General features: G+C 34.7%; 1 protein-coding gene and 1 pseudogene across 10 annotated transcripts in view; both read left to right on the top strand.

Annotated features, from left to right (window-relative positions):
• Positions 1-24,215, top strand: part of MIPOL1 (mirror-image polydactyly 1) — a 503,449-nt gene that overhangs the window by 246,705 nt on the left and 232,529 nt on the right. The window lies entirely within an intron of this gene.
• Positions 8,490-22,855, top strand: LOC143655620 (cyclic AMP-dependent transcription factor ATF-1 pseudogene; annotated as a pseudogene).

Genomic DNA, 24,215 nt, shown 5'->3' with positions numbered 1-24,215 from the left:
TACTGATTTCTCTTGTAATTTTTCACTTGAACTACTGGTTGTTAAGCCTCCATATATTCGTGAACTTCTTGGCCCTCTGCCTATTACTGATTTCTGACTTCATTCTATTATGATCCAAGAGGGTGTTTTTTTATTTCAATCCTTTTAAATTTATTGAGACTTGTTTTGTGACCCAGCATATGGTCTGTCCTTGAGAGCCATGCTTGAGCACTTGAGAAAAATGTGTGTCCTGCAGTTGTGGGGTGTAATGTTCTGTAAATGTCTGTTAAGTCTAATTGATTTATTGTGCTATTCAAAATCTGTTTCTTTACTGATCCTCTGTGTGAATGTTCTATCCATTGATGAGAATGGGGAATTAAAATATGCAACTATTATGGTAGAGGTGTCTATTTCTCCCTTCAGTGTTGTCAGTGTTTTCCTATTGTACTTTGGAGCACTATGGCTCAATGCATAAATATTTATGATTGTTATGTCTTCTTGTTGAATTGTTCTTTTATTAATACACAGTGCCCTTCTTTGTTTCTTTTAATTGTTTTATGTTTGAAGTCTGGTTTGTTGGATATTAGTATAGCTACTCCTGCTCTTTTCTGATTGTTGTTTGCATGAAATATCTTTTCCCAACCTTTCACTTCCAACCTGTTTTTGTCCTTGAGTCTAAAATGAATCTCCTGTAGGCAGCATATAGATGGCTCCTGTTTTTAATCCATTCTACCAATCTATGTCTTTTGAATGAGAAGTTTAATCCATTAACATTTAGTGTTATTACTGTAGAGGCAATACTTTTTTCTACCATTTTGTCTTTTGGATTTTGTATGCCATATCTATTTTTTTTCACTTTTTACCTTTACTGCTGGTCTTCATTTCTGTACTGTTCTCCAGACCTCTCTCTCCTGCCTTTTCCTATCTTCCTGAGTGCTCCCTTTAGTATTTCTTGCAGAGCTAGTCTCTTGGTCACAAATTCTCTCAGTGATTGTCTAAAAATATTTTAATCTCCCCCTCATTTTTGAGCATAATATTTCTATATTGCGTATAGAATTCTTGGTTGGCAGTTTTTCTCTTTTAGAATCTTAAATATATCATACCACTGCCTTCTCACCTCTGTGGTTTCTGCTGAGAAATTCACACACAATCTTTTTGGACTTCCCATGTATGTGATAGATTGCCTTTCTCTTGCTGCTTTCAAAATTCTCTCTTTCTCTTTGACATCTGACAATCTAATTAGTAAGAGTCTTGGATTATGTCTGTTTGTTTCTGTTCTCTTTGGGATATGCTGCACTTCTTGGATCTATTATTTTATGTCTTTCATAAGAGATGGGACATTTTCAGTGATTATTTCCTCCATTAGTCTTCCTCCTCCTTTTCCGTTCTCTTCTCCTTCTGGGACACCCACAACATATATATTCATGCACTTCATGTTGTCATTCAATTCCCTTAGACTTTGCTCATATTTTTCCATTCTTTTCCCTATATATTTTTTTGTGTGTCAGATTTCAGATGTCCCGTCCTCTATTCCACTAATCCTTCCTTCTGCTTCTTCAAATCTATTGCTGTAGGTTTCCATTGTTTTTCCAACTCTTTTGTGCCTTTCATTCCCATAAGTTCTGTGATTTGTTTTTTCAATTTGATTTCTTCTTTTTGTTTGCCCAATATCTTTATATCCTCGTTCAGCTCGTTGATTTGATATTTGATGAGATTTTCCACGTCGGTTTGAACATCCTTAATATCAACTCCTGTATCTCATTTGAATTGTTTGTTTGTTCCTTTGACTGGGCCTTATGTTCGATTTTCCTAGTCTGACTTGTCATTTTTTGCTGGTGTCTAGGCATTTGATTTCCTTAAGTTAGTTTATCCTGGAGGTTGTTTTCACTCTTTTACAGAGGATGTTCTTGCTATCTTACTTTGTTCTCTGTCTGTTGTTTGGCTTTGAGTTCAACTTATTCAAGACCTCTAGCATAGATTCTGTTTAACTGATCACAATTTTTCAGTTCTTGTTTTTCTTTTTTTTGCCCTGTCCATATGGAGCCTTTTATTCTTCTCAGAACAGCCTGGCCCACATATTAGGAGAAAAGTGTTGCCAGTATTAAGTTTCCCTGAGGGTGAGACCCAGCAGGTTGTCAAACTTTCCTAAGAAGCCTCTAGATTCTGTGTTATTCCTATCCTGCCCAGGATGTGGTACTTCTCTGCCCATGGCTTCCCACTGTTGCAGAGTGATGTGGTAAATTTAATTTCAGCAGACTCTCCAGTTCTGTGTGTGGTCTTAGCTGGAAGTTAATTCTATCACGTTTTTCTGCATTTTATTAAGATGATTATGTTTTTTTTTCTCTATTACTTTTGATGCCTATATTCATGGGAAATTTTGACTTATAATTTTCCATATCTTACTGTCCTTGTCATGTTTTGGTAAGAGGTTAGGGTGACCTCATCAAATGAGTTGGAAAGTGTTCCTTCTTTTTCTGTTCCCTGTTAAGGTTTGTGTAAAATTGGCATTGTTTCTTTTTTAGACCTTTGGAATGAAATCATGTAGATACAAAACACAGATTTTCAGTGTGGGTGGGAGATGGGGATTATGGAAGATTTTTCCCCATAGGGGACCTTTTCCCACATCTGGAGACATTTTTGGTTGTTACCACTGCAGTGTGTTGCTGTCATCTAGTGGGCAAAAGCCAGAGATATGATCCTAGATGTCCTAGAATGCACAATACAGCTACTTAAAACAAAGAATTATCTAACCCACAGTCTCAATAGTCCCACAGTTAAGAACCCTGGCCTACATTTTTTTTTATTGATAGTTTGTTTATTTGGAAAGCATTTTATTATAGGCTTAATTTCTTTTAAATTAGAAAAAGGATTGCTCAGACTTTTTATGGTTTCAGTTTTTAAAATATTTTCATGTCTGTTTTCCTTTCTTTAGGTTTTATTTACTATTCTTTTTCTGCCTTCTTCAGTCAGAACCCTAGATCATTGATTTTTCAAACTTCCATCTGTATCTGTATCAATATCTATCTATCTATCTATCTACTTTAAACTTTCAATTTTTCTTTACTCACTGCTGTAGCTGCCTCACACAAGTTTTAATATTTTGCATTTCATCCTTATGTACCTCAAAATATTCTTTGGTTTCTATTGTAATTTTTTCTTTGATTCATGAATCATTTAGAAACCTATTGCTTAACATTTAAATATTTTGCAGTTTTCTAATTATCTCTCTGTCATTGATTGGAATATTATTCGATGGTGGTGAGAGAACATAAATGGTATGCTTTTAACCATAGAAATTTATTAATACTTGCCTTATGATCTAAGAATATAGTCTACGCTGTTGGATAATTGAACTATGTACCCTTTTAAAGATTGTGTATTCTATAGCTGTAGTGTTCTCTATATGTCATTTAGGTTGAGTAGGTTAATCATCTTTTTAGATTCTTCTGTAATTTTAGATTTATTGTCTGATTGTTGTATCAGTAACCAGGAGAAGTATTTATAAAATATCCAGTGATTATTATGGATTTCTTCCTTTTATTGCTGTCAATTTTTGTTTTATTTTGAAGCCATGTTACTAGGTGTATAGATCTTTAGGATTGCTATATCTCCTGTTTAGTAGACTGTTTATCATTAAGAAATGCCAGTGTTTATCTTTTATAATATATCTTGTCTGAAAGTCTACTGAAGTGTTTGTCATATACTTTTCCATCCTTACTTTCAACCTTTTCCTCAAGTATAATGAAGATTTTCAAACATACAAGCAAATGGAAGGAATTTTGCAGTGTACATATGTATACACACCACCTAGATTCTACTGTTAATATTTTTCTAAACTTGAATTATCATCTGTGTATTCATGTATCCATTTTCCTTCTATTCATCAATACTTCTCACTTATTTGATACATTTCAAGTAAATGCAAACATCATTACATTGGCTCCTAAATACTTCAGCGTAGCATATGATTAGCTTCAGTTCCAAATTCTTGTACTTTTTTTTTCTTTTAATTTAAAATTTATGTAAACTGAAGTGATTGGATTGTTAAGTGTGCATTCTCTTAGTTTTGATACGTCCTTACACCTGTGTAACCACCATCACAATCAGGACATAGAACATTATCTTCACCCCAGAATGTTTCTCATGCCCTTTCCAGTCAATCCATGCTCCCACCAAAAGTAACAATCACTGATCAGCCTTTTTTCTACACCATAAATTTAGCTTTACTTTTTCTAAAAAAATTGTATTTTGAAATCATTATGTGTCTAGGATGATTATATCTTTGTGTGTTTTATTCTATTCTTATGCATGTAAGAAATGTATCTTTTCTAAATTTGCATCTTTTGAGCAACAGGTGTTAATGTGGTAAGTTAGGACAATGAGCCAAATGAAAAGTAACAAGCAAGGCTTTATTCACTTGCTGGAATTGTGCAAGCAAGAGGTAAAAAAGGAACATCAGCTCCCCAGTCTTTACCAGCTTTCATATGGCACAAGGCGAGGATCAGATTGATGTAGCACAGATGGGGAAATCATTTCATTGCCAAGAAACATTGAGCAAGAGGCTTTTGCCTCTTTATGAACCTATGAGATAGGAAGAAGGAGAGGGGGAAAAGGATTAGGAATGGAAAAGTACTGAATCAGAGTTAAGAAAAGTGCCTCAGTTAAGGACTGAGGCAATAAGGAACTCTCAGCGGAGGCACTTAGGAAGTAAAAATAAGGAGGCCTTCAGATGGAGGCACCAGAATATGACTCTGGGTGAGGGGTGGGAAACAAGTAGTTGACTATAATTCCTTCCAGAAAACTGCTGTGTACCAAGTCTGGTGTTGATGCCTGCCAAACAAAGCTTTGTAATTGACTAAGGTCAGTCCTAAATTTGAATTTTGGCCTAGAGCCAGATGGTGTTGAGGACTGCTTTTTTTTTTAAAGACTTTTTTATTTTAATGAAATAGGTCTATGTATTCTGTTGTTCTTTCTCTGTATCAATTCCTTTAGTAAAATATGCTTTTATCTTATCACTTCTAAAGTTTTACATCTCAAGATGCTTTTGATATTAAAAAGTGAAGTTTTTTTTACCAGTTTATAAATAGCATTCTTTTTTAGTATAATAGACTATACTATATACTAAGTACATAATACCATTCTGTTTTGAGTATGTTATTGGTATAATAATAAGGCCACCCTTGCCTTTGAAGAAGAGGCAACAGTCTTCTAGATAAACTCTTGGATAAAATTGTAAGAAGTGTTAATTTGAACCATGAATTCATTAAAGCATCTTTACTGTGACAATTGGAATTTATAAAGGTAATTAAAATTTTGTGTTAGTATCTGTGCCACTTTGAAAGAATTGTGTTCCCTAGAAAAGCCATGTTTTAATCCTAATGCATCTTGTGGAGGCAGCCGTTTCTTTTAATCCCTAAACAGCACTGTAAATTGGAAACCTGATTAGATTATCTCCATAGGGATGTGGCACACCCAATTGGGGATATTAACCTTTGACTAGAGGGAGAAGTGGCTTCATCCATTCCAGGTGGGTCTTGATTAGTTTGCTGGAATCCTTTAAAAGAGGAAACATTTTAGAGAAAGTTTCAGAGCTGCTAGTACCACAAGAGCCCATTCAGCCAGAGTCCTTTGGAGATGAAGGAAAATACCCCTGAGGGAGTTTCATAAAACAAGAAACCTGGAGAGAAAGCTAACAGATGTTGCCATGTTAACCACTCATCTATCCAGTTGAGAGAGAAACCCTGAATGTCATAGGCCTTCTTGAACCAAGGTATCTTTCCCTGGATGCCTTAGATTTTTGGAAACTTCTGTAGCCTTGCCTTAATTGGGATATTTTCATGACTTTAGAACTGTAAATGTGCAATTTATTAAATTCCCCTTTTTAAAAGCAGTTCCATTTCTGTTATATTGCATTCTGGCAGCTAGCAAACTAGAACAGTATCCTTAAAAAACTGCTTGTTGGTTCACTTTAAAAGCTATCATTTCTTGTAAATAAATTTAAGTTGCTGTGGTTTTGTTTCTTTAATACATTTCAGGGAACTTTTTCTGTTAACATTTTAGTGGATTATATTTACACAAACTTTTATCTTCAAGACACAGTTACATGCTACCAAATAACTAGTAAAATTATCTTCTGTGCTTCCACGGATAAGTCAGGTGAAATGTAAAGATGGGTCTGAATATACCATTCCTATTGAATTGGTTGTCTTTAGTCCACACTGTCAGGATACTTTAAAATAAAACTGTTTCTCAGTTCAGTATATTAAGGCACCCACTCTTCCTTTAAAAAACTACTCTGTGACTATACTTGTACATTTACATATAGCTTTGTTTGATTAAATGCTACTTAGTGCCAAGCTCTGGATCACAAAAGATCGAACTCCCAAACTACTTCGTAGAATTAATTTAAATATTTAATGTCAAAACTTTGAAAAGACTTAAGGAAAAAATGATGTTTATTGTTACTAGTAGCCTATTTCAGTATTAATCCCTTGAGAAAGGGATTAATTAATATTATGTAGCTCATTTGAGGTAAAAAATGTGTAATAACCTTATGAGTACATTAAAATATGTAATAAAAATACTTTTAAATTATAATTTCTTTAGAAACCCTTTCCCTAAATATACCTATGAATCTTAAGTATATTATAGATTTTCATGAGTGTTTATAGTTTTGATTTTCATAATCACTGAAAATCAAATGAAATTTCTTTAGTGTGTTATTCTTTTTTGTTCAGTTTTTTAAACTTTTTTTTTGTTCAGTATAGCATATATACAAAGCAGAGAAAGAAAAAGCAATGATTTTCAAAGCACTCTTCAACAAATAATTATTCCACAGATCCCAGAGTTTGTCATGGGCTACCAGTCCATCATCTCAGATTTTTCCATCTAGGTGCTCCAGAACATTGGAGGCTAGAAGGAATTTCTTTTTTTTATAATTACAGTCAACTTTTTTTGTGAAAAATAACATATATACAAAACAAATTTCAGCACAACACAATAATTAGTTGTAGAACAGATTTCATAGTTTGGTATTATAATTCTACAATTTTAGGGTTTTACTTTTAGCTGCTCTAATATACTGGAGAATAAAAGAAATATCAATATAATGATTCAGCAGTATATACATTTGTTCAACCCTATCTTCTCTCCGTAACTTCACCATCACCTTTAATCTTTCTCCCACTCTTTAGGCATGCTTTGGCTATGCCCATTCTAACTTTTTTATGTTGGAGGGGGCTATCAGTAAATGGAATAGGGAGAGGAAACTTCTGGAGAGGCTGACCCCCTGTAGGTTTCAGGATATATCTGGTTCAGGGACCCTACTGGAGGTTGTAGGATTCTGGAAAGTTACCCTAGTGCATGGAACCTTTGTAGAATCTTATATATTTTCCTAGGTGTTCTTTAGGATTGGCTGGAATGGTTTGGGCAGGTCATGGTAGGTAGCAATGTCTAACTTGTTTACAATTTTTATTTGATAAGATTTACACACACAAATATTAAGTGTTCTGTTGAGTTTGACGAATGAATATACCCGTGTAACCTCATCACTATAAGGATATAGAACATATCACCCTTGAAAGTTTATTTATGTTCCTTCTCTATTCATCCCCCTGACCCACCCAAACTAATTTTCTCATGTTTTTTTTAACCATAGCTGTGCTCTTCTGTTCTAGCACTGCATAGAAGTAGATCATATAATGTCTTCCTTTTTTGCTCAGCAAAAAATTGCTCTATGTATCAGTAATTCATTCCTTTTTATTGCTGAGTAATATTCCATAGTATGATAATGCATTTATTATTCTCCTGTTGATAGACGTTTGGATTTTTTCAGTTTTTGTCTATTATGAATAGAATTTATATGAACACGTTGTACAAGTCTTTATGCAGATGTACCTACAGATATATGTCTTTATGTGAACATACTAGATCCTAGAATTGGTACATATTTTTTTTAGAAATGATCAGTTTTTCTCAAAAGTGGTAGTATCATTTTACACACTTAGCAATTTATGAGTTGTGATTGCTCTTTTTTCTCATTGATATTTGATATTGTCAGTGGTCTTATTTAAATATTTTCATAGTTATGCAGTGGTATTTATTATGGTTTTAGTTTACGTCTCTCAGTGACCAATGATGTTGAGTGTTTTTCTCATTTCTTATTGGCCATTCATCTATCTTCCATTTTAAAGCACCTGTTTGAGTCTTTTCCCTTTTTAATTAAATGATTTATCTTTTTATTATTTATTTGTAATTGTTCTTTACATATTCTGGATAAAGTCTATTGTCAAATATATGTACTACAAATAATTTCTCCCAGTCTGTGGCTTATTCATTTTATTAATTTTATCTTTCGATGAGCAGAAGTTTTAAATTTTACTGCAGTGTAATTTTTCGTATGTCTTGCATAAGAAATTTTTCCTTACCCAAGATTATGAAGGTATTATCCTAGGTCTTGTTCTTTAAGTGTTACTGTTTTAATTTTTACTTTAAGTCTGAGATTTATTTTCCCTTAATTTCTGTGTATGGTGTAAGGTAAGGATTGAAATTCATTTTTTTCTTCTTGAATACCCAGCTGTTATAGCAATATTTGTTGAAAATACAATTTTTTTCCCTCTATTGAATGGCTTTAGTGCCATTTTTTGACAGTTAATTGTCAGTGTGTAAGTATGTGTCTGTTTTTGGAAATGCTGTCTTATTCTCTTGTTTTATTTTTCCTGCCTGATTTGGATTGATGTGGTTTTCCATTGACTTTAATCATAAGACATGGGAGTACTAAGAGATGTCCTTGAGGATCTCCTGTATTCCATATATACTCCACCATAATAATCATAAGACATGGGAGTACTAAGACCTGTCCTTGAGGATCTCCTGTATTCCATATATACTCCACCATACACCCACTTTCCTCTCGGTAGTCATGATCAGTCACCCCAGCCAGTAATATAACCTCCTTCCTTGCCCATTGATCGTAAGCATAAAGAACACTGAGTAGCCAGATGGCAGCCTTGACATCTAGTTAAACTGAGTCATTGTTAGGTTCTCAGGTGGAAGCATTTTTCCATTTGGAATTAAGGCTTCAAAGACCAGAAAAACCTAGGGTTACAGGGATGGGAAGCAGAATTTTGCTGTGGATCACTAGGGGTAATAGTGATTGGTGTCACTCTCGTTTCAGTCTCTTGATTCCTATACCTGTGAATCCTCACTATGGGAGAAACAGCCCTATGTTTAGGGTGCTGATTTAGAGACTGTACAACATCTTGAAGCACTCCAGCCCCATGAGATGCTAGCACTTACTGGCACTGTAACTGAGTCTTCAAAAGGCCATTCCACTGTTCTGTCAAGCCAGCTGCTTAAGGTTGATGGGGAGCATGGTAAAACCAGTGAATTCCATGAGCATGGGCACATTACTGTACTACATTTGCTGTAAAATGAGTTCCTTGATTGGAAGCAGTGGTGTGTGGAATACTATGGCAGTGGTTGAGGTGTACTGTAAGTTCACCAATGGTAGTTTTGGCAGAAGCATTGCCTGCAGAAAAAGACAAATCCAAATCCAGAGGAAATGTTTATTTCAGTAAGGACCGAGTACTTCCCCTTCTGTAGTGGGTTGAATTTTATATTCCAAAAATTGTCTATATCCTAATCCCTAGAACTTATTTGGAAAAAGGGTCTTTGCAGATATAATTAAAAGAATCTTTAGATGTGGTCATCGTAGTTTATTTGGGTGTACCCTATTTCCAATGACAGGTACCCTTATAAGACAAAGACAGGGGTTTAAAATATAAAAGATAAGAAGGTCATGTAAAGACAGAGGCAGAGAATGATATCCTACAGACTCAAGCTAAGGAATCCCTGGAACCACCAGAGCTAGAAATGGTAAGGAAGAATTTTCCTCTAGAGTTTTGGAGGAATTGTGGCCTTGCTGACATCTTGTTTTCAGACTTGAGCCCTTCAGAAATGTGAGAATATCTATTGCTTTAAATCGCAGTTTTTGGTAATTTGTTATGGCAGCTCTAGGAAACTAATACATATTCCAAGATATAATAGTTCCAATGGAAGCAACCTCCTGTCATTCTCTGAGTTGTGTACCCAGGCTGTGGTGCCATATGAGGTTCATTGTTGGTCTCTGCTGCTGGCAGAATGGACCTTCAGTAGTGGCTGTATTCATTTCAGCCTTGGTGAATAGAAGCCCATGTTGCAGAGCCCATGTATAAACTCCGTGCCTGCCACCGTGTCTGGATTTTTGCATGGGCCCATGGAGCAGAGACAAGAGAGTGGTTAAGAAAGGGCACAGATTGGTATCCACAGAATGGGTCATCCTGTTAACTTGATTGTTAAAATCTTCCTTTGCTGAGGCCGCCTTTGTTGAGCATTTATATGTGAATGCTTTACCTTAAAATGTAAATTATGTTTCAAGTAATTTTTTGGTAAAGAACTAAAGAGATAGTAACTTATAGTGGAAATTGAAAAGGCCCCCACTCCCAACCTTTTTGGACAAGTGAGGTCTGAGTAATTTTTTTTTTTTTTTGTAGTTTGAGGAGGAGGTGGAAAATGGATGTATGGCAGAATCCTTAATCTGGTAATGCCTTGGAGAAGGCAGGAAAATTGGACTCAGACACTAGATAAAGGAGTGATGAGTAATAAATATGTAGATCCACTTAAAAGTAGATGCAAATAGTGGTCAGAATTTTATGCTTCATGCTCTTAATTTCTTTTCATGTACATTATTTGTTAGAATTAGGAAATAACAGGTAGGATTTAGGATCTTGAGATGAATAAAATTTATTTTCAGAATGGGGGAAAATCAAGAATAAGTGAAAGGATTAGCATGCAGTATTTCATGTAAGGGGTGGAAATAATAAATTCAAGCAGTCTTTACCGGATATCAAATGTTGAGAAAATAGGGAGTGATGGCCCTTACTGTCAAGGAAGTGGTAGCCTAGGACAGTTGGCTCTTAAGTGACACTGATTCTCCCTTATCCATATGACCCCTGAGAAAGAGTCCTCCACAGTGTGGGGGGTTGGGGAAGGAGCTAGTGAACTCGGATCCACCCTGGGAGGGGGGAATGGAAGTTCTGGCCTCGGACAGTGGCAGCAGCCATAGTTGATCAGGGAAGCTTCCCACAGAAGTAACTCTTCAGAAATAACACCTCAACTAAGTTAAGTATTTCGAGGAGCTCATATCTTTCATATTGCCCAAGAGGGATCATCCTTATGAGAAAGTGAGCAGTCTCAAGACTCATCTGATAGCCATAGTTTCCTCACAGAAAACCCATGGGATTCTAGCTGGTTGGAAAGGATTTATGTACCCAAGAGAAGCCATGTTTTAATCCTAAGCAGTTTTGTGAGAGCAACGGTTTCTTCTAATCCCTATTGAGTACTATAGGCTGGAAACCTGATCAGGTTATCTCCATGGAGTTACAACTCAATCAGTTGTGGGTATTTAACTTGATTAGATGGAGACATGTCTCCACCCATTCTACATGGGTCTTGATTAGTTTACTGGAATCCTATAAAAGAGGAGACATTTTGGAGAGACTCTTTTTTTGAGAATGCGGAGAGAGCCTCAGAACTATGACAGAAGGGCAAAAGAACTACAGAGTCCACCAGCCAGCAACCTTTGGAGACAAAGAAGGAAAATGCCTCCCAGGGATTTTCATGAAGCAAGAGGCCTGGAAAAAAACCTAGCAGATGCCACCATGTTCACCATGTGGCTTTCCAGCTGACAGAGAAATGCTGAAAGTCACTGACCTATCTTTCCCTGGATGCCTTAGATTGGACATTTCTATAGATTTGCTGTAATTTGGACAGTTTCACAGCTTTAGAACTGTAAACATGTAGCTTATCAAATTCCTCTTTTTAAAAGCCATTCTTTTTCTGATATTTTCTATTTTGGCAGCTAGCAAACTAGAACACTTTCTTACATAAAATTTTTGAAAGACCTATCCGCTGAAGATATACGGGGCAGAAAAGGAGACAGAGAAAACCATAGAGTCTCTACTGTCACTACTATGTCTGTTTCAACTCCCCTATATCCTACTAGCACTGGACAGTACATTGCCCCAAATGGAACCTTCTAACTGGCCAGTCCAGGCACAGATGGGGTACAGGGACTTCAGACATTAAGCATAACAAATTCAGGCAGTACTCAGCAAGGTACAACAGCAGTTCTCTAGTATGCACAGACCTTGGATGGACATCAAATACTTGTGCCCAGCAACCAGATGGTAGTACAGACTGCACTCAGGAGATATGCACACATATCAGATCTACCTCATATATACCACACCTACTGCTACTTCACTGCCACAAGCTGTGGTAACAACATTGCCTATGAATCTTACATCTCAGACAGTTAAGACAGATGACCACAGTGAAAAGAGAAAGAAGATTAAAGAAAAACAGGCTGCTCGAGAATGTCACAGAAAGAAGAAAGAATGTGTGAAATGCCTGGAAAGTCGAGTTGCAATCTGGGAAAATCAAAACTTAAATAGAAGAGTTAAAAAATTTAAAAGATCTTTATTCCCATAAAAGTATTTGATTCTTAGGAAAGAAATATTTTTATGGACTCACCTAAAAGTTAGATGAATTTCTTTTTCTTAAAAAATGGAGTTGTATAAAATAAAAGGTAAAAAACAAAGTTTTTATTTAGGCTTTTGCAACTCAGAGATAAATATCTCATGCAAGAAATCTGGTGACAGGATCAAGTGGCAAATGACCTCTATCTAATGTCAAACTGGAAGCTTTAAAAATTAAACATAACAAGAACTAGGAAGCAAACGTTAAACAATTTGAATCTTCTCAATAATGATAGTTGTCAGTAGTCCAAAAATGGCAAAATTAAAATGTGGCAAAATGATTTTTTTTGATATATCAATTTAACCCTATGGATTTGCATTTCTTACTGTTTCCTTTTTCAGTTACATGTGTGTGTTTTGTGTGTGTGTGTGTGTGTGTGTTCTTATTTCTGCCAATAGATTCTAAATTTCAATTGGAAAAGAAAAATTAATACATAACTAAATATATAAATTATGTATCCTGATTATAATACTTGTTCTATTGATATGTCTTTTAAATGGGATTTTTAAAGTTTGTTTATTGGATTTAAAAGGGTGTTTGAGGACTGAGTTAATTATTTTTTGAAGCCTTTCCTGAAAGGCATATATATAAGGTACATGAAAGCAGTTGTGGTGACTTTGTAACTAACGTTTTTATTAGAATGGAAGAGAACTATATTAAAAGTTTGATATTTAACTATTTAAAATTGACACATTTGTTTTTGGTTAATCTGGAAGAGATGATTTTCTACAAATATATAAATTGTGTTTTGGTCATACGTTCTATAAGCAGTTGACGATTTTCTGCAAATATATAAATTGTGTTTGATCATACATTCTATAAGCAGTTATTCTGTGTTTGCTTCAATAGAATGGAATGTTTACAAACCCTTAAAATGGTATTAGAGGGCTTTTTAAACCCCCCTGCAGATTCTTACCAAAGTTTGTACAAGAGGATTTTATAATCAATTTATTGTGGGTTTATCAAATTCTAAAATAGTGTAGTTATTAGGGCAACTTTATGTTAGAGACTATTTTGTAATGTAGTGAATGGTACCTTTATAATGTCTATATAGTGTGTTTAGTAAAAAGAAATATTTTTCATCTCAAAGTATCATTTTTAGATTATGGGAGGTAAAGTTTTCTGATTGACTAATATTTGAATTGTGAGTTTTGTGTTCAGTTTGAAGCTCAACACCAATATTTAACTTCTATATTCCAATTTGTATACATTTTGAAACTGTACCGCAACACAGTTGTGTGCTCCTTATACAATATATATCATATTGTCTTCTGTAAATTAACAGACATTTGACAAAATTAACAACAACAAAAGAATGTTGAGAAAATAGGTATTTGTTCAGTCCTAAGAGAAGCCACTTGTTCTAGTTTGCTAGCTGCCAGAATGCAATATACCAGAAACAGAACGACTTTTAAAAAGGGGAGTTTAATAAGTTGCTAGTTTACAGTTCTAAGGCCGAGAAAATGTCCCAATTGCAAGTCTATAGAAATATCCAATCAGAGGCATCCAGGAAAAGATATCTTGATTCAAGAAGGCCGATGAAGTTCACGGTTTCTCTCTCATGTGGAGGGGCACATGAGAACACAGAGTTTCTCTTTTATCTGGAAAGGCACATGATGAACATGGTCAGGGTTCCTCTCTCATCTGGAAGGGCACATGGCAAACACAGAGTCATCCCAGCCTCTTCTCCTGGCTTCCTGTTTCATGAAGCTCCCCTGGAGGCATTTTCCTTCATCCCCAAAGCGCTGGCTGATGGACTCTCTGCTTCATAGTGCTCCAGCATTCTCTGCTCTCTCCAAATCTCCTTCATTCTCCAAAATGTTTCCTCTTTTATAGGACTCCAGAAATTTATCAAGACCCACCCAAATGGGTGGAGACATGTCATTACCTAATCCAGCTTAACAACCACTCTTGATTAAATCACATCTCCAGGGAGATGATCTGATTACAATTTCGAACATACAATATTGAATAGGGATTATTCTGTCTTTATGAAATGGTATTTAGATTAGAACATGGCTTTTCTAGGGGACATACATCCTTTCAAACCAGCATACCACTCTAACTTCTCAGACTGCGAGATATTTATTCTGGGTTGAAGATTGGCAAACTCTGTAGAATTAGAAATTGAGAATGCCTATGGAAATGCCTGAAATAGTGAAGTAGATGGTTTAGCACAGACCAAAGAAGATATTGGAAGAAACTAATAAATATTGTGCTCCTGTTAAAAAGCAGTTTTAGTAGAAAGTTAAAAGAATATAAATTTGGAATCCAAGAGCAGAGTTTTAGAGTTAAGGATTAAATAGACCTAAGAACAAGATACTGGCTATGGGCATATTTAAAGGCAAATTTGTTAGAATAAAGGGGCCAAGATTTATGAAGTTAGTGCCTTGTATGGGTGCTCATTGCTTTTGTCTAAAATATGGAATTTTTTTTTAACTGTGGGAAAATAAGCTCTGTTGTCAGTAGATCATAACACAAATGAGAAGCAAGTTATCTAAATCAGTGCTATTCATATTATCCATAGTGAGGGATTCCTTCCCATACTGAGGGATTACCTCTCTCTTTAAAATTTCTAATGAGTTTTGAACCACCGTTTTTATAACATAGAATTCAAATGAATTATGATAAAAATGAAATTAAAGACATAGATGTAGAATATCCAAACATGTTTTATTATTATGTTACTGACATAAATCTGTCAAATTCCTATAAAATTTCCAGATGCTTACTATCAAATTTTGTACTACCTAGATACAGGTAAATGATTGACTTCAGTGAAAAACAAGGAAGTACTCTGAGAATTGACCCAAGTTCCCAAAGCCTTTTTTTTTTTTTTTAAGCAGTAGTCAGTAAATCAGTCCTCAAGTATTTACTGGTTTCTTTAAAAATAGCTGGAATCTAATCTTTCAGAGAATGACTTGTATAATATTTAACCTGTTGACTTGCCATACAGTTTTTCAGTTTTTCCCTTCTTGTAACCTTAGAAGCTAGAGTGGCTTCTGTTAGGATTTAACAGTGTTTGGGAACACACATTATATATCAAGAAAATTAAGAATGAGCACTTAAGTAATTGACAGCTCTATTGAGATTGCAACATTTATAATGGTAAACATATAAAGTTTGCAAACCAGGAGGAAGCATCTGTGATTCCAGGAATACAATAACTGAACAAGAGCTTAATAAACTATTAAGCTGTGGCTATCATCCAGTGAGTACTAATACTATTTCCTGAACTCTGCTTTGTGTTTTAAAATGGTATAAGAAATATATCTGTCCTTTTGTGCAATAACTGCCAACTTAACATTTAGGTTATACTGTTGTTTGTTTATGGATTTGGAGAAAATCCATTAAAGTTTACTTAAGAACCAAGTCATTACAATGGTATTATTTACTGAATTTTGTTTTCCTGACCGTCAGCTAACTGTAGGGTTCAGCATTACAAGGTTATAACTGTAAAAAAAAGATCAAAATAACCACCTCCTACTAGTTGCAAATCCTGGGGAAAGAATTCTGTTGCTAAGAAAAAGTGTAGAAATTTCTGTACATAATTGTTTCCCTCTTAAATACTATTCATAAAAAATCACCAATATTAGGAAAAGATCTGTTGAACAAGTTATAGGAAATTGGGAGAGAAAAAAATTCGCTTTGGATGTTAAGCCAGTTTGGAGCAAATGAAAACTTATCATTACCAGTCAGATAGATAGTCGGTTTCTGTATTGCAGAAACCTTCTCCACATAGGGAATAATTTCTTCTGATCCCTTGAAAAAACATGGCAGATACTCACCATGGCAAAATAACTTGTGCCAGATTTTACATACTACTAAAAACAACTGTAAGACTGAGTGAAATGTATGAGAATGTCATTGTCTTAAAAATAAATGCTTTTGCAGCACTGAAGAGATTACAGAAACTGAATAAGTTAAATCAGACGCCTTTTATATGATCATTTTATTATCTTTATTTTAATCATTTTGTTATATAACATTCTACTTTTTTTTTTCTGGTGATCTGTAGTAAGCTATAGAGATGCAATACTTTCTCTATTCGTACCAAAACAAAAACTTCACAGCAGTTCTAAAATGTTCACTTTTTAAGTTTGAAGAGAAAGGATTGTTAATGACTGTAAATTTAATGAACTACTAAAATTGTAATGTCACATCTCTTTAATCTCCAAAGAGATTTTATTTGACCATCTTATAGAAGGACATCTGGAAGCTAGAAAAAGATTATTACCTTTTATACAAAGATATTTCTAACAACTTCAATGTATTAAGTATAATTATGTATCCATATAATTAATTATTATAATAATTAACAGGTCATAAATTAGATGTGAGATATACCACCCTTGGTGTTTGGATTGCCTTTTCTACTTGGTAGACTTGAGAACTATTACTGATTGAGAAGCTGTGATGAAGACTGTCTCTTTGCAGAACAGCGTATACTACTGAAATCAAAAGACTGTGTAGTTTCTACTTTTGGCCCTCCTCCATTTTTTGGCAACATGTTCAACTTACTGCCTTGGTCTTACTATCTTCCCCTTCCCTTCATTCACTCCCTGAACAAAGTGGCAGGATACACAGCCAGTAGAATGCCCAACCAGGCAATTAAGATGCTAGGGAGAAGAGATCAGAGAAGGATGGGTTGCACAGACAGTTGACAAGTTGGTTTTACCTGGCTTTTGTGTTCAGGAAAGGGTTAGTTGCATTTAAAGCGCTAAGATGGAGCATACATCTGGGATATACTGAATTTTTCTCTCTTTTAGTCTCGTACGTTATCACCAGTTCAAATGTTAGGGATCAATTCTAAACGTGTTCCCATTAAAATCCAGAAAAGGTGATATTTCATAGCTGCTCATTCTGTTAGACTAAGTAATACCTTTGTTGATTAGTAGTCTCTAGTTATTAGATGCTAATGAAAAACCATTAAAAGAGACTCCACATCGTAATTAATAATGATTATCAGTTTTCCCATAGTGCAAATCCTGGGGAAAAAATTCTGTTGCTGAGAAAAAGTGTAGGAATTTCTGTACATGATGATTTCCCTGTTAAATACTACTCATAAAAAATCACCAATATTAGGAAAAGATATGTTGAACAAGTTATAGGAAATTGGAAGAGAAAAAAATTTGCCTTGATTGTTAAGCCAGTTTGGAGCAAATGAAAACTTATCATTATATCAGTCAGATAGTCGGTTTCTATACTGCAGGAACCTTCTCCACATAGGAAAAAATTTCTTCTGGTCCCTTGAAAAAACAAGACAGATACTCACCATGGCAAAATAACTTGTGCCAGATTTTACATATTACTAAAAACAAGTATAAAACTGAATGAAATATACGAAAAACATATTTCATAGGAATGTATAGAGGTAAGCTTGACAATTGCTGTGGTTATACATATAGGCAGTCTTGCTGAATCAGGGAGGTGCAGGGTTGCTATCTTGGTGCACTAAAGAAAGAGAAACTCAAGTCTGAATATTTGAAGCAGGTGGAATTTACCAAAAAAAATGGTACTAAATGAGAGGAAGCTTTGTGTGTGGTTTGAGGGGTGGGCACCAGAAATCTACCTGATAATTCACCTTCAGTTCTTGGCCAAGGGCTATGCTATGTATGTTTAGGGTTTGGTAGATAGCACCTGGTTTAGAAAAGATTTTCTGCTGCAGGGCTGAGAGCTAAATGGAAAAGTTGCAGTTCTAGTCTAACCAGAACAGAGAGTTCTAGTCTAACCAGAACAGACCTTGCTGAGCACCTGAGACTTTCAACTGATTGCAATACAGCTTTCTACAATGATGGAAATGTTTTTTGTGTTGTTGAGTTTGATAGCCATGAGACCCATGCGGCTATTGAGTGCTTGAAATGTAGCTAGTACAAAAGAATAACTGTTCTAAATTTCATTTTAGTTTAATTAGTATACATTTAAATTTAAATAGCCACATATGATTTATGACTACTGCTTCAAATAGAGCAGCTATAGAGTAAGGACCAGGCCATTGGACTTTAGTTCAAAACCTTAGTAGACCTGCCCAAATAAATTTTACGACCAAGTCTGAAAGGACTAAAGGAATTCTATTTGCTAGCTGCTGAAATGTTATATACTAGAAACAGAACGACTTTTAAAAGGGGGAATGTAATGGATTGCAAGTTTACAGTTCTAAAGCCATGAAAATGTCCAAATTCTAAAAAGGATATAGGAATGTCCAATCTAAGGCATCCAGGGAAAGATACCTTGGTCCAAGAAAGCTGATGACATTCAAAGATTTCTCTCACGACTGGAAAGACACAAGGCGAACATGGCAATATCTGCTAGCTTTCTCTCCAGGCATTTTGTTTCTTGAAGTTACCCCAGGGGCATTTTCCTTCTTCATCTCCAAAGGTCTCTCTGGCTGCCTGGGTTTTTATGGTTCTAGTGGCTCTCTCACTTTTTCCAAAATGTTTCCTCTTTTAAAGGATTCTAGTGAACTAATGAAGACCCACCTAGAATGGTGGGGTTACATCTCCCTCTAAGCAGAGGCTAATACCCCCAGTTGGGCGTGACACATCTTCATGTAGATAATCTAATTAAATTTCTACTCTACAGTGCTGAATAGGGATTAAAGGAAACTGCTGCCTCCACAAAATGAATGAAGAATAAAACATGGCTTTTCTACAGCACATACTCCTTTCACACCGACACAGGAATCCAACTATAACTTAACTGCTTGCTGCATCAAAAATTGACATTCTTTAAAGAAAACAATATAGAGGCCTGTAGGTACCATCCACAATATCCAGCATATAGTTAAAAATACTAGATACGTGAAGTGAGAAAATGTAAAAATGTGGTCATAAGTCTTATGATACCTCAACTGTCACAGTTAGCAGAAATTTGCTTTAATGCATCCATTCTGTGTCTTTAAGACATGGTATGGAAGGCAAAAAATTTTGTCAACCCAGAACTCTATATATACTGAAAATATTCTTCAAAAATAAAGGTGAAATGAAAACATTTTCAAGTAAATGAAAGCTGAAAGAATTGAACTCCAATAGACCTGCACTACATAAATAGAATGCTAAATTCGTTCTTCAAACTCCAGGAAAATGATACCAGATAAAAACTTTAATATCCAGGAAAGAATAAAGAGCCTTAAAAGTGGGAAATATTTGAATAAATATAAAAGACTATCCTCTTTTTTATTCTCAATTCCTTAGCCAACAAATTATTCAAAATATAATAGATGTTAAGAATATGACTACAGAGGGCATGGTGAATGAAATTTTACTCTTGTAGAGTTTTCATATTTGGTACTTACATTTTAAATGAAGTGATAAAATATTAACTCTGAGAAGACTGTAATAAATTAAAGATGTGTGATTTAATTCTGGAGCATCCACCAAAAATTAATACAAAATGACCTAGCTGAAAAAGTGATGATATAAGAATTAAAGTGGAATACTAAACTATATTCAGTTAATTCAAAACAACGTAGGAAAGGAGAAAAATAACAGTAGATGGGGCAATTAAGTAACAGATAAGATGGTAGACCTGAACCCAGTTAAATCAATTATTATGTCAAATGTAAATGAGCTAAGTATACAATTAAAAACAGTTAAGAAACATACTTCATACAAGAAGAAACAGGTAAGTTGAAATTGAAAGATGGAAAAGACATGCAAATAAGAAGAAAAGAAAGCCGCTACGGCTGTATTAATATCAGACAAATTAGGCTTTATGGCAAGGAGTATTACCAGAGATAAAAGGGGACATTTCATTAGGAAAACATAAAAATCCCAAGTGTTTATATAATGAGAACATATATGAAGCAAAACCAACAATTAAAGGGAGAAGTATACAGTTTAACAATCTTAGTTGGAGATGTCATCCTGCTCTCTGAAATTAATATTTAGACAAAATCCATTAATGTTATAGAAGACTCAAAAGTATAATATTTTTTCAACTTTATGTGAACATTCAAGATAAAGTTTATGCTAAATCATGAAATAGGTTATAATAGATTTCAAAAGATTAGAATCATAGGGAATATATTTCTGTCCTGTAGGGAAATAAACAAACATATCTAGAAAATCCCTAAATATTTAGAAATTAATGCTCTTTTAAAGAAGTGAAAATGGAAAGGGAAATTACAAAAATACTACAAACTTACAGAATGTAAGATATCAAACATTGTGGGATGCTGCTAAAACAATACTTCTAGGGATGTTTATATAGCTTTAAATGCCTACATTCAGAAAACTAAATCAGTGATTTAAGCATCCATCTTATGAAGAAAGGAAAAGATGAGAAAACTAAGCCCAAAATAATTTTAACAATGAAATGCTAAGAGCAGAAATAAATGTAATAGTAGCGAAACATTAGACAAAGTAAACCCAGCATGGGTTCCTTGAAAAGATTAATAAAATTGATAATCTGTAGTAAACCTGATTTAAGAAAAAAGAGAAAACAGAAATACAAACTTAATTCATTTGATAGCCTAGTTGGACAAATTCCATGAAAAACACAACTATTCAAAGTGTCTGTTTCCTCTTGTGTCAGTTTTGATAAGTTGTGGTTTTCAAGGCATTTATCCTTTTCATTTAGGTTATGAGGCTTTTAAAATTTATAGCCAACTTAAAAATTTATTTGGAAATATAAAAGACCTAGACTAGCTAAAACAATCTTGAAAAAAATGAAGTTGGAGGGTTCATACTACCTTACTCTAAAACTACCATAGTAAAGATAGTGTGCTTTATGCATACACTAACCACTGGAACAGTGTAAAGAGTCTAGAAATAGGTTCACTAATGTACAGTTAAGTTTTTCATTTGTAACAGCTCTATTGAATTTAATTTACATAACTGTACCATTCTCCTTTATGAAGATTACAATTGAATGGTGTTTACTGTGTTCACTGAGTTGTGCAGCTGTCACTGCAATCACTTTTAGAACATTTTTATCCACCCCCAAAAAGAACCTTGTACTCATTAGTAATCATTCCTCATATCCCTCGACACTTGCCCCCACTCCCTTCCCCCAAGGCCATCACTAATATACTGTCTGTCTTCATTGATTTGCCTGTTTTAGACAATTCACGTAAATGGAATCATTCATTGTGTAGTCTGTTGTGACTGGCTTCTTTGACTTAATGTTTTCAAGATTTCTATGTTGTAGCATATCAGTACTTTAATCCTTTTTATTGATAAATAATAATTATATGGTTATATTACATTTTGTTTTTTCATTCATCAGTTGATGGGCTTTGTAATTTTTTATTTTTTGTCTTGAATGAATAATACTCTTATGAACATTTGTGTTCAAATTTTTACGTGGATGTTCTAGTTTGCTAGCTGCTAGAATGCAATATACCAGAACAGAATGGGTTTTTAAAAGGGGAATTTAATATGTTGCTAGTTTACAGTTCTGAGGCTGAGAAAATGTCCCAATTAAAACAAGTCTATAGAAATTTTCAATCAAAGGCGTCCGGAGAAAGATACCTTGGTTCAAGAAGGTTGATGAAGTTCAAGATCTCTCTCTCTCTCAAATAAGAAGGCACGTGATGAACAGTCAGGGTTTAGGGTTTATCTCTCAGCTGGAAGAGCATATGCTGAACATGGCATCATCTGATAGCTTTCTCTGCTGGCTTCCTGTTTCATGAAGCTCCCCGGAAGGCGTTTTCCTTCTCCATCTCCAAAGGTTACTGGCTGATGGACTCTGCTTTGTCGTGCTATAGCATTCTCTGCTCTCTCCGAATCTCTCTCATTCTCCAAAATGTTTCCTCTTTTATAGGGCTTCAGAAACTAATTAAGACCCACCCAAATGGGTGGAGACATGCCTCTACCTAATCCAGCTAAACAACCACTCTTGATTAAATCACATCTCCAGGGAGTTGATCTAATTACAGTTTCAAGCATACGATACTGAATAGGGATTAGAAGAAATGGCTGCCTTTACAAAATGGGATTAGGGTTAAAACGTGGCTTTTCTAGGGTACATATATCATTTTAAACCAGCACAGTAGACAAGGTGCATGGGTGGTTCAGTGGTAGAATGGTCACCTTTCAAGTGGGAGACCTGGGTTCAATTCCCAGACCAAGCACACCCCAAAAAAATTTTTATGTGGACAAAAACATCAGGTGCTACAATCGCTTCCATCCTGGCCTTCAGGTTTCTGCCCTTCAAACCAATAATCTTATCTCCACATAATAGCCAAAATGACCTTTTAAAATGAAATCATATCTGCTTGAAACCTTCTATGACATTCCATTATCCACAGACTAAAATTTCTAATGACCTCTAAGGTTCTATGTGATCTGACCATATGTAATTTTTGGAACTGCTAAACCCCTTTCCAAAGTGACTTTGCCATTTTACTTTTCTGCTAACAATGTATGAAGGTTCCAATTCCACATCATTGTCAACACTTGTTATTTTTAATTATAGTCATCATAATGGATATGAAGTGGTTATCTCATTGTCATATAAGCAGTCCTGGTTAACAGTGTGAATTTTATCTAGTAGTAGTAATTTTGGTTAAAATTGTCTCTGTAATATATGGCATACTGTTTAGGGCTTGTTGATAAACTGAATTATGCTGCCTAGAATTTGAACCCTATTCCTTACTGTTTTTGTAAAGGAACAACAATAGTGGGTTGATTTTCTTAAAGAATTTCCCAGTTAATTTTTTATTGTATTCTTACGGTATCATTCAACTTATTCCTCTGTTCTCTCTCTCCTTTAAATATGGATATTACATTTAGAAGTTTGATCAGATTAGATTAGTTCTTATTGGCAATACTACTTTATAGGCAATTTAGTGTTCTTCCATCGGGTGCTTCTTTCTGAGTTGTTAGCAGATCTCATTATTTAGATTTGTTAACTTATTAACTATCCAAAATGGTGATTTTAGAATTATAACATTCCTAATTTGCTTATTAGCTGGAAAGCTTCTATAAAAGAGAAAAGATAGTTTCTACCATACCTACACTTTGATTATCCTGTGATAAAGTTTATATAAGAAAGGATGGATAAATGCTTCATTCACTATTATCCTCCAACAATAACAGTTAACTTTAAAATTTTTTATTGTCATTTTAAATTCATTAAACACAAAATTATGTTTCAATGCTTTGCAGTTATTATCCTTGTTGATCCTCAAAGTGTTTTACCTCTAGGTAGTAGGGAATTTTTCAAGTTGGTTTCCAAGTCCTTTTTGATTCTCTTTGATAGTTCCTAGCTAAGTGCTATGACATAAATATTCCAGGATCATCTTCTGTATTTCTTAACACAGACATGAAACATAGATATTCAAGGGGTCCATTGCATTTTGAAGGGAATAGTACTTGGATACCACAGTCAAGGTTCTAGGGATCCTCGCTATTACTAGGTTTTCCACTATTTCTAGCTTTTTCTCCAGTGGGCAGAACTATGAGATCACACACCCACACATACATAACGTATTTTAAAGATAAAACTCTTCGTGACTTAATATCAATGCTTCCATTTCAAATTCTGAACTGAAGAGTTTTTATTTTTATCATATGTCCTTCTCTTTTTGTCTCCCAGGGGCAGAATCCCTGTACTCAAGGACACTGTGAGTCCTAGATTAGTTTTATCACATAATACACACACAACAGACCCAGAATAACAGTGGGAGCACTCCCACTAACCATTGATTATTG

Source organism: Tamandua tetradactyla, chromosome 14 (assembly GCF_023851605.1).
Source record: "Tamandua tetradactyla isolate mTamTet1 chromosome 14, mTamTet1.pri, whole genome shotgun sequence".
NCBI lineage: Eukaryota > Metazoa > Chordata > Mammalia > Pilosa > Myrmecophagidae > Tamandua > Tamandua tetradactyla.
Note: the sequence above shows the minus strand (reverse complement) of the source record. Positions and strands in the feature narration are given on the sequence as shown.